We start from the raw sequence: 9020 nt of genomic DNA, 5'->3' as shown, positions 1-9020 counted from the left end.
ATGTGGTCATGTGCTGTCCTGTAGGCACAGTGACCGCTGTCAGCGTTACCCAACAGTGGTGCTGTGTTGCCACTGTTGGGTGCGATTCTGGCAGGCGTGGGGGCAGTGCTGTCCCGCCGCGCCGTTGCCTCTGCGCGCACTGTAGCAGCGCACGCCTCAGCTCACCTGTTACAGGCCATCGTCACGCTGCGCGCCGCGCCATGACGGGACTGCACGCCGCTTGCGCACAGTAACGGTGATACGACGCGCCGCCTTGGAAACAGGCGGGCTTACCGTGGTGTCAGCCTACCTGCCCCGTGTGTTAGGGGCAGGCCACACCTTTTGACTTGAGGGCACCCGGCCCAGCTACCGCATTAAATGCTGGTAGGTGGGCTGGAGACCCGCGAAGGGCCTCGTGCCACACGCACGTGGCAGGGCCAGCCCCGCTCCCACCGCAGGGGCGGCACGTGGCGGCACCGGACCCCTTCCCGGAGGGTGGGGGTCCGGGCCCCCGAGGCCGATCGGAGCGGTCAGGCCCGTGATGGTCCGGCCATCACACGCGGCGGCCCCGGACCTCCCTGGGAAGTCCGGGTCGGCGGGGGCTACCCGAGAGCTCCCTTGCCTTACGTGGCATTCGGAGGCCCCGGACCTCAGAGAGCTCGGGGAGGGTCCGGAGACCACGGTCCCAGCTGTTAGGCCCGGGCCGTATGCCACGTCACCCAGAGGGCGAGGGGGAGATCACGTATGGTGATACGCTAAGGGCCTGGACACCCTAGCAGGAGATACCCCTGTCTATATGTACCGACAGAGGCCCCCGGGCCCACCTCGGGTGAAGAATGAACCCGCAAGTGGGGTCAGTTTTCCAGCATTGCGCCGGGTGGACAGCTCGTTCCGCCGGGGAAGGGCATAGATGACCTTTACCCCCAAGCAGGATTCCTGAGGGGCTCGTCCCCCGCCCGCGCCGTGCGCGTCAGGCGGTTCAGATTCTTATTTTATTCGAGCCCGTCCCACGGCTCAGGCGGTTCAGATTCCGCCTTTTCCCCTATCCTCCAGCGACCACCCCTCTGGCGGGCTGGCCCGGGCCCACCGGTCATAGGGTGTGAGAGGAGGGGAGGCCGGTGCAGGCAACCGTTCGACTTCTTCCCGGTCGCCGCAGAGCGCAAGAGGGCAACAGCCTTTTGCATAAAAGGTGAGCGCTGAAGGGAACGGCTACCTTTTCGCCCTTGCCATCAACAGACGCCGTAGCGCCCCTTCGCCTTCGCAACCTTCTTCACGATCAGCTTCCTTGCGCTCGGCTTCCTTCCTCTTCCTGCTCCCTTGCGATCTCTACGTCCATCGCCATGTCTTCGCTTCCTTTTCCGCGCCGCTTCCAGAGCCAGGCCTAGCTGAACTCTGTGCGCCGCCTTCTTGGATGGTCCGCACCGGCGCTAGCCGGGAAGATTAGGGTCGGCAAGATCCCCCTCCGCGACCTTGCCGCGGGGGAGTTCGTTCTCTTCAACTCGTACATCATGTGCGGGTTGGTTCCTCCGATCTCCTCCTTCTTCCTCCTGCTCCTGGAGGAGTTCGGCCTCCAACTTCAACATCTCATTCCCCACTCCGTCCTCCTCGTGGTGGTCTTCGCCCACTTTATGGAGATGTTCGTGGGGGTACGCCCCTGCACCACCATCTTCCGGCATTTCTATGCCTTGGTCGGGACCGGGAGGTGCAAGCGTGAGATCGGCGCTTACTACTTCCAGCTCCGGCACGGGATGGCAAACTCCTACATCGCCGCCTTCTCCAGCTCCAAGTGGGAGGACTGGCGCGAAGGCTGGGTCATCGCGACGGCTGACCCACACGACCGCATGGAGCTGCCAACAGACGCACCCCAGGGCGATCGGAGCACCTGGAAGACCAAACCGACGATTTCGAAGGAGCTCGACCTGGTCCTTTATTGGGTCAAGAATCTCCAGAGGAGCGGCCTAACACCCATGATGGTGCTGGGCGACTTCCTGAAGCGGCGAATCGCCCCCCTGCAGCAGCGGTCCCGGATGGCCTACATGTACACAGGGCTAAATGACTGCTACAGGATCGCGCGCGGGCCTGGCGCGGACTTCACCAGGGCAGAGCTGGAGGCGGCGGTCCGGGCGATGACCGGCGAGGCGTTCAGCCCAGAGTCCCTGGTCCTCCCGAGCGGGGTCAAGGCCCTGTGCGAGGACCAGGCGCTGCGGTCATCAGTCCTGGCGTCGATGCCGACCCTGGACGAGGGCGGCCTGGCGGTCCGGCAACTGGGAGGCGACCCCAACCGCGGGCTCCAGATCCCTGGCGCCACACCGGACCGCCAGCAATGCACCAGCGAAGGTTCCGGGGAGCCAAGACCCGGAGGTCCGGCCCCCGGCGGGAAAGGGAAGGAGAAGGTGCCGATGCCGGAGCACCGGCACAAGGACAATGCGGGTGCCGCCCCAACCCAAAGGGGCGACGAGGCCCAGGGGCGGGGCCTGCACAGAGCAGCCAAGCCGAAGGGAGCAAGTCCCGGAGGCTCCAGCGTGGCGACGGCTCCTTAGTTGGGGAGCCGGCGCCCAAGCGCCAAAAGATGGCGGGAGCAGAGGAGCGGAGCGGAGCTCCACCACCTCCGCCGCAACGCCAACAGCAGGAGAGGAGGCCGGGGGAGGCGCGAGGACCTCCTCCGAGGCAGCAGACTCCTCCACCACCACCGTCGACACGGTGTCCGACGACGCCACCACCACCAACCGAGCCCAGGCCGCAGACCCCACCACCGCCGCCAGAAGCACCGGCGGCCGGGGACACCCACCAAAGGTCCGGGGGGTCCTCGGCAGGGAGGAAGGTCCCCCCCAGCCGCTCGGGGCAGATGTGAGTGGTTCAACTTCACGTAAGTAGTCTTCTTAGAGCTCTTCATTATCCCTCTTAACTTCTGGGCCTTAACCATATCGGTGATACGGCAGGCCCCAATCTTCAGAGGCACCAATCGGGGGATCCGGCCCCCAGCTAGCGCTGGAATCTTCGGCGTCGGCTCCAGCAGGGCCCCCGCCTGGGACCGCTCTAGAAGCCTCCGGACCTAGAGGTCCGGAGCCGGAGGCCACAACACCACCATGACCCGAAGCCGCCCCCAAGGAGGAGGCCGCCAGGCCTGCTGCGGCGTCCGAGGCACCGGCAGCCGAGCCGGGTGTCGAGGCAGAGGCTGCAGCGCCGGAGACAGCGGAGGCGGCGGAGACAGCGGAACCGGAGGTCGCTGAGGCCGCCAGCGCCACCACGCTACCAGCGGAGGAGGAGGAGGAACCGGCGGTGGTGCTGGGAAGGCGCCTCCTCCCGTGCACAGTGGAGATCCCTCTCCCCCGGCTCTTTGCCAAATGCCAGTAGGCTCAGGAGGAGCTGGAGGCTGGCATTCGCAGAGAATGGGAGAAGCTGGGGGCGGAGCACTTCCGGCTCTCCGACTGGGAGCGCCGCCTGGGGGACCGCATCAAGTCCGCTTTCGCCCGCCACGCTGAAGAGCACGCCAAGCTCGTGCTGGAGCGCGAGCTCCTGCAAGAGAAACTGCAGGAGGCTCGCTACTGGGAGGCGGCGGCGCTCCAACGGGAGAAGGCGGCCACGCAGCGGGAAGCGGAAGCCCTTGAGCGGCAGATCGCGGCGGAGGAGAAGATGCTGGCGGCAGCAGACAGGTAGCGGACCGCCCTGGAGCTGGCCGACCAGGCCAAGAAGGCGGCAGCAGCGGTCGAGGCGCAAGAGGCCTCTCTTGCAGAGCTGGCGGCAGCCGCGGCGAAGAAAGAAGAGTGGCTGGCCGCCCGCGAGGCGGAGGAGGTAGCCCGGCACCAAGAGCTCCAGAAGCGGGAAGAGACCATGGAGGAGGAGCTGGCAGCCGGGACCCGGAGGCTCCAGGAGCGGGAGGCGGCCCTCCGGGAGAGGGAGGCCAAGGTGGAGGAGCGCCTGGCGGAGCGGAGCGCCAGCATCGACCGGATCACGAGATGGGTCGGCGCGGCGAACCCTCTGCTAGAAGCACTCGGAGCCAACCCCATCTGGGTGTCGGAGGCTCCTTCACCACTTGGCGCCGCCCTCCAGGTCCTGGACTCCACCGCCGAGCGGCTGCGGGACGTGGAGGCCAGCATCCAGGACCTCCTGGAGACGGAAGGGCGTGTAATTGCTCGGGGGATGGCGGAGTACATCCTCACCAGCTTCCGGAGCCACGACCCCGCCATCCCGCTGACTCCTGTCCTGGTTGGACCCCTCCGGGCAACGGCAGCCGCTGCGCAGGAAGGAGTCCAGGAGGCGGCTGACATGGTCGCGGCACGCGCCCGACGTCGCCTGGAACCTGCACAGAGCGAGGGTGCCTCCGGGACACCAGATCAATAGTTCTAGAATTTTTTTGTCGTTTCTTTTGTAATATAACTTTTGTTATTGTAAGATAACTTCGTAATGTTGTGCATATTATCAGTGATGCATTTAAGTATTTCGTGCGTCTACTTTTTTGCGAAAAACTTAGCTGTTTTCCTGGTTGTCGATCTGTAAAGTGTTCTTGAGTACACCGAGGTCCCGTGGCCCCCTGGGAAGTAGTCGCGATAGGTCGGGACTAGCTGCCATGAAACCGAGGTCCTGCACGTGACTTAGATCGACACTTAGTAGACGTCCCCACAAGGTCCCGGTCCGGCCAGCGAAGGCCTACTGAGTTGCGTAATGAGTCAGAGCACCGGGGCCATAGTTCGGGAATCTAAGGGGTCCCGGCCCCCGGGTCCATTGTTCAAGGTACAACGGTACTCGTCCTAGGGGGGCAAGGCGTGTAGGCTTAGGGTACGAAACCAGGCTAAGCGTCTACACGACCCTGGACCCCAGCAAAGAACGAGCACGTCTCCCTGAAGCCAGTTCCCGGGTGTCCGGTTACTTTTCTTCCGCGAGATAGGGGTCCCAGGCAGAGACGCAGTGTAGCAACTTAGGTAGGGCCTTCGGCACGACACAGACGCGAAAAACCACGTGGGGGGTTAGCGCAATGGGAAACAAGGAATAAACAGAACTGCATAGATTTTAAGGACACATTGAGAAACAAATTTTTCCTTAACGAATTGGTACAGAAGAGTTGTGCGATGTACGCCAGGGGCCGGGTTTACGAGGGCGGACCTCTACCGCCCTGGTCCGCACGTTGATGCCACCAATTACAAAGGAAAATTTTCCTCTCAACTAGGTCCTAGGGGTAAAACTTATGGAGGTGCTCAATGTTCCATGGGTTGGGTAGCTGCATGCTTTCCTCCGTAGCCAAACGAACAGATCCGGGTCGGCACACCTTTGTCACCTTGAAGGGCCCCTCCCAGCTGGGGGAGAGTTTGTGCAGGCCTTCTCGGTTTAGGATCCGCCTCAAGACTAGGTCCCCGACCCGGAGTTCCCCACTGCGCACGAACCGCTGGTGGTAGCGCCGGAGCGCTTGGTTGTACCGTGCATTTTGGACTGCAGCTCGCCATCTTCGCTCGTCGAGGAGGTCCACGTCTTGGCGACGCTGCTGTTCCTACAAATCCTCATCAAAGGACTGGACTCGTAGAGAGCCCATGGTGATCTCCGGGGGAAGGCATGCTTCGGCCCCGTAGACCAAGAAGAAAGGGGTTTCCCCTGTTGCCCGGCTGGGTATGGTCCGGTTTCCCCACAGCACACTCGGGAGCTCATCAATCCAGCTTGCGCCATGCTTCTCAAGATCGCAGTAGGTCCGGATCTTGAGTCCTCTAAGGATCTCAGCATTAGCCCGCTCGACTTGGCCATTGCTCCTGGGGTGCGCCACTGAGGCGAAACAGAACTGGATGCCAATGTCCTCGCAGTACTCCAGGAAGTATTGGCTCGTGAACTGAGTCCCATTGTCGGTGATGACCCGGTTCGGGACCCCGAACCAGCACACAATTGTCTTGAGGAAAGCGGTTGCTGACGCCTTGGTGATGTTGACCACTGGGGTTGCTTCCGGCCACTTGGTGAATTTGTCAATGGCGACATAGAGGTACCGGTACCCGCCGATGGCTCTAGGGAAAGGTCCCAAGATATCCAATCCCCACACGGCAAAGGGCCAAGAGGGAGGAATCATCTGCAGCGCCTGAGCTGGAGTGTGTATCTGCTTTGCATGGAACTGACACGCCTTGCAGGACCTTACCAACTCAGCTGCATCCTGGAGCGCTGTCGGCTAGTAAAAGCCATGCCGGAAGGCCTTACCGACCAGCGTGCGGGATAAAGAATGACTTCCGCACTCGCCTCCATGGATCTCCGCGAGCAAGTCGCGGCCCCTTCCTGGGTGATGCACCGCATGCGGATGCCGTTGGCGCCACGGCGGTAGAGATCCCCTTCTACCACTGTGTATCACTTAGCCATCCGGACTATGCGCTCAGCAGATGCTTGGTCTTCAGGAAGGAAATTGTCTTTCAGGTAGTTCCGGACCTTAGAGATCCATGCATCGGGACCTTCCTGAGAATTCGGGTGTGGCTCCCTGAGGTCTTCGGGACCCTCGAGGGAGCACACAACCCTTGGCGGGCTCCACGGATGGAGCACCGCCGGGACCGCTAGCTTCGAGGTGCTAGTCCAACCCCCTTTGCCCAGGTCGGCAGGCTGGACGGAAGGCTTCAGCAGGCGTCTCTGGAAGACGCCCTCAGGCACGGGTGCCTGAGTCGATGCGCTCGCGGAGAGTGCATCAGCTGCTGAGTTGCCCTCGCGTGGAACATGTTGCAGTTCCAGCACATCGAAGTCCTTCTCCAGCCTCTTCACGTGGATGAGGTAGGCTGCAAGTTGGGGATTGTTACAGCAACATTCCCCCCGGACTTGCCTGATAACGAGTTGGGAGTCCCCTTTGACCAGGAGTTCCCGAACCCCCAGGGACAGAGCCGCCGTGAGTCCGAAGATCAAGGCCTCGTACTCTGCCATGTTGTTGGTGGCCTCAAAGTCGAGGTGCACCATGTACTTCAACTGCTCGCCACGTGGGTCGATGAGGACCACGCCAGCCCCTGCCCTCTTGCTGCGGGCGGACCCATCGAAAAAGAGTGTCCAGTGAGGTCCAGTGAACACCGGAGCCCTGACTTCTGGACGTGGGGGGTCCGTGCCGTCACCCGGACCCCCAGGGATGCTTGGCGCTGGTGTCCACTCCGCGACGAAGTCAGCAAGGACCTGGCTCTTGATAGCATGGCGTGGCTGGAAGTCAAGCTGGAATCCAGCAAGCTCAGCTACCCACTTGACGATGTTGCCACCACGATCTTGTGGGCCTGGAAGTAGTGGCGGAGTTTACTGGACGCAATGAGTATAGCATAAAGAAACTTATGCGTCTCAGGATACCTGGCCTTTGCCTCATGAGGGACCTCACTGACGTAGTAGACCGGCTTCTGGACGGTCCTGACTCTGCCAGGAGGACTGGATCCTTCTGCTTGAGCTGGGGACCCGTCGGGCCCCATGTCGCTTAGTGCTTCTCCGGGTCGGAACCCGGCCGGACCCTCCGAAGTAGGACCGGTTGCTGGAGAGGTGGAGGTCGGACCTCCTTCTCCCGCAGGGGGGTCCGCGGGGGCCCCTTGCGGGAGACGCTCGGGCCTCTCAGTGACCAGCACCATGCTGATCACTTCGGCTATTGCTGCAAGATAGAGAAACAGTGTCTCACCTGGGTCCGGTGCAACCAGGACCGGCAAGGAGGTGAGGTACTGCTTCATCTCCTGGAAGGCACGCTCTGCCTCTTCAGTCCATGCAAATGGACCGGACCCGATTATCAGTTTAAAGAAGGGAAGTGCCCTCTCCGCCAACCTGGAGATGAAGCGGCTGAGGGCTGCAAGGGACCCCGTCAACCTCTGGATGTCCTTGAGGTACGCAGGGGGTCTCATTGCCTCGATCGCCCGGACCTTATCCGGGTTGGCCTCGATCCCCCAGTGGGAGACCAGGAAACCGAGGAGCTTTCCCACCGACACGCCGAAGACGCATTTCTCGGGATTAAGCTTGGTGGAGGTCGCTCGTAACTTGTCGAAGACTTGAGCTAAATTTTCTAGGAGAGAATTTGATTCTCTAGTCTTGACAACGATGTCATCAACATACACCTCAACTATTTCTCTAACCAAATCACCTAAAGTTATGTTCATTGCACGAGCAAAGGTGGGTAGAGCATTGAGCAATCCATAAGGCATTACTATATAACAATAAAGACCATCCACTGTTACAAAAGCTGTATGCTTCCTATCATCCTCAGCCATTTTAATTTGGTGAAAACCAGAATAGGCATCTATGAAGGACAGCAAATCACACCCGGAGGTGGAGTCTCCAATTTGGTCTATACGTGAAAGTGGATAAGGGTCTTTTGGACATGCCTTATTGAGATTGGTGTAGTCGATGCACACCCGAAGCTTCCCGTTTGCCTTCGGGACCACGACAGGGTTGGCCAACCACACTGGGTGGTAGACCTCCTCAATGAAACCGGCCTGCAGCAGCTTGTGGACCTCTTCACGGATGAAGTTTTGCCGCTCGATGGACTGCTTGCGTGGCTTCTGCCGGACCGGCCTGGCGTCGGGGTGGATCTTTAGATGGTGCTCAATCACCTCCCTAGGGATCCCGAGCATCTGTGACGGTTCCTAGGCGAACACGTCAACATTTGCACGGAGGAAGGCGATAAGCGCGCTTTCCTATTTCTCTCCCAGATTCCCACCGATGCGAGTGGTCTGGGAGGTCTCCACTCCGACCTGGACGGTCTTCACGGGTACACCATCCATGTCAGACGGACGGACCTTAGGTGCCTTGGCCAGGGCCTTGGCACGCGAGGTGGAGGGGTCGGACCCCTGGGCACCAGCTGCAGGGGCAAGCCGTGTTGCTAGCGCATGGAGCTTCCCGACCGCTATGACGGCAGCGGCCCGGTCACTCTGGATGGTGAGGACGCCTGCCGGAGAAGGCATCTTCAGGACCAAATACCCGTAATGGGCAATGGCCATGAACCGGTACAGAGCCGGTCTGCCAATGATGGCGTTGAAGGGGAGGTTAACCTCCGCAACCTCGAACTGCACGTTCTCAGTATGGAAGTTGTCCTCCGTCCCAAATGTAACCGGTAGGGTGATGGTCCCCACCGGGTAAAC

This window comes from Panicum hallii, chromosome 7 (assembly GCF_002211085.1).
Source record: "Panicum hallii strain FIL2 chromosome 7, PHallii_v3.1, whole genome shotgun sequence".
In the NCBI taxonomy this organism is placed as follows: Eukaryota; Viridiplantae; Streptophyta; class Magnoliopsida; order Poales; family Poaceae; genus Panicum; species Panicum hallii.
The sequence above is the reverse complement of the archived record's forward strand: the minus strand, read 5'-3'. Positions refer to the sequence as shown.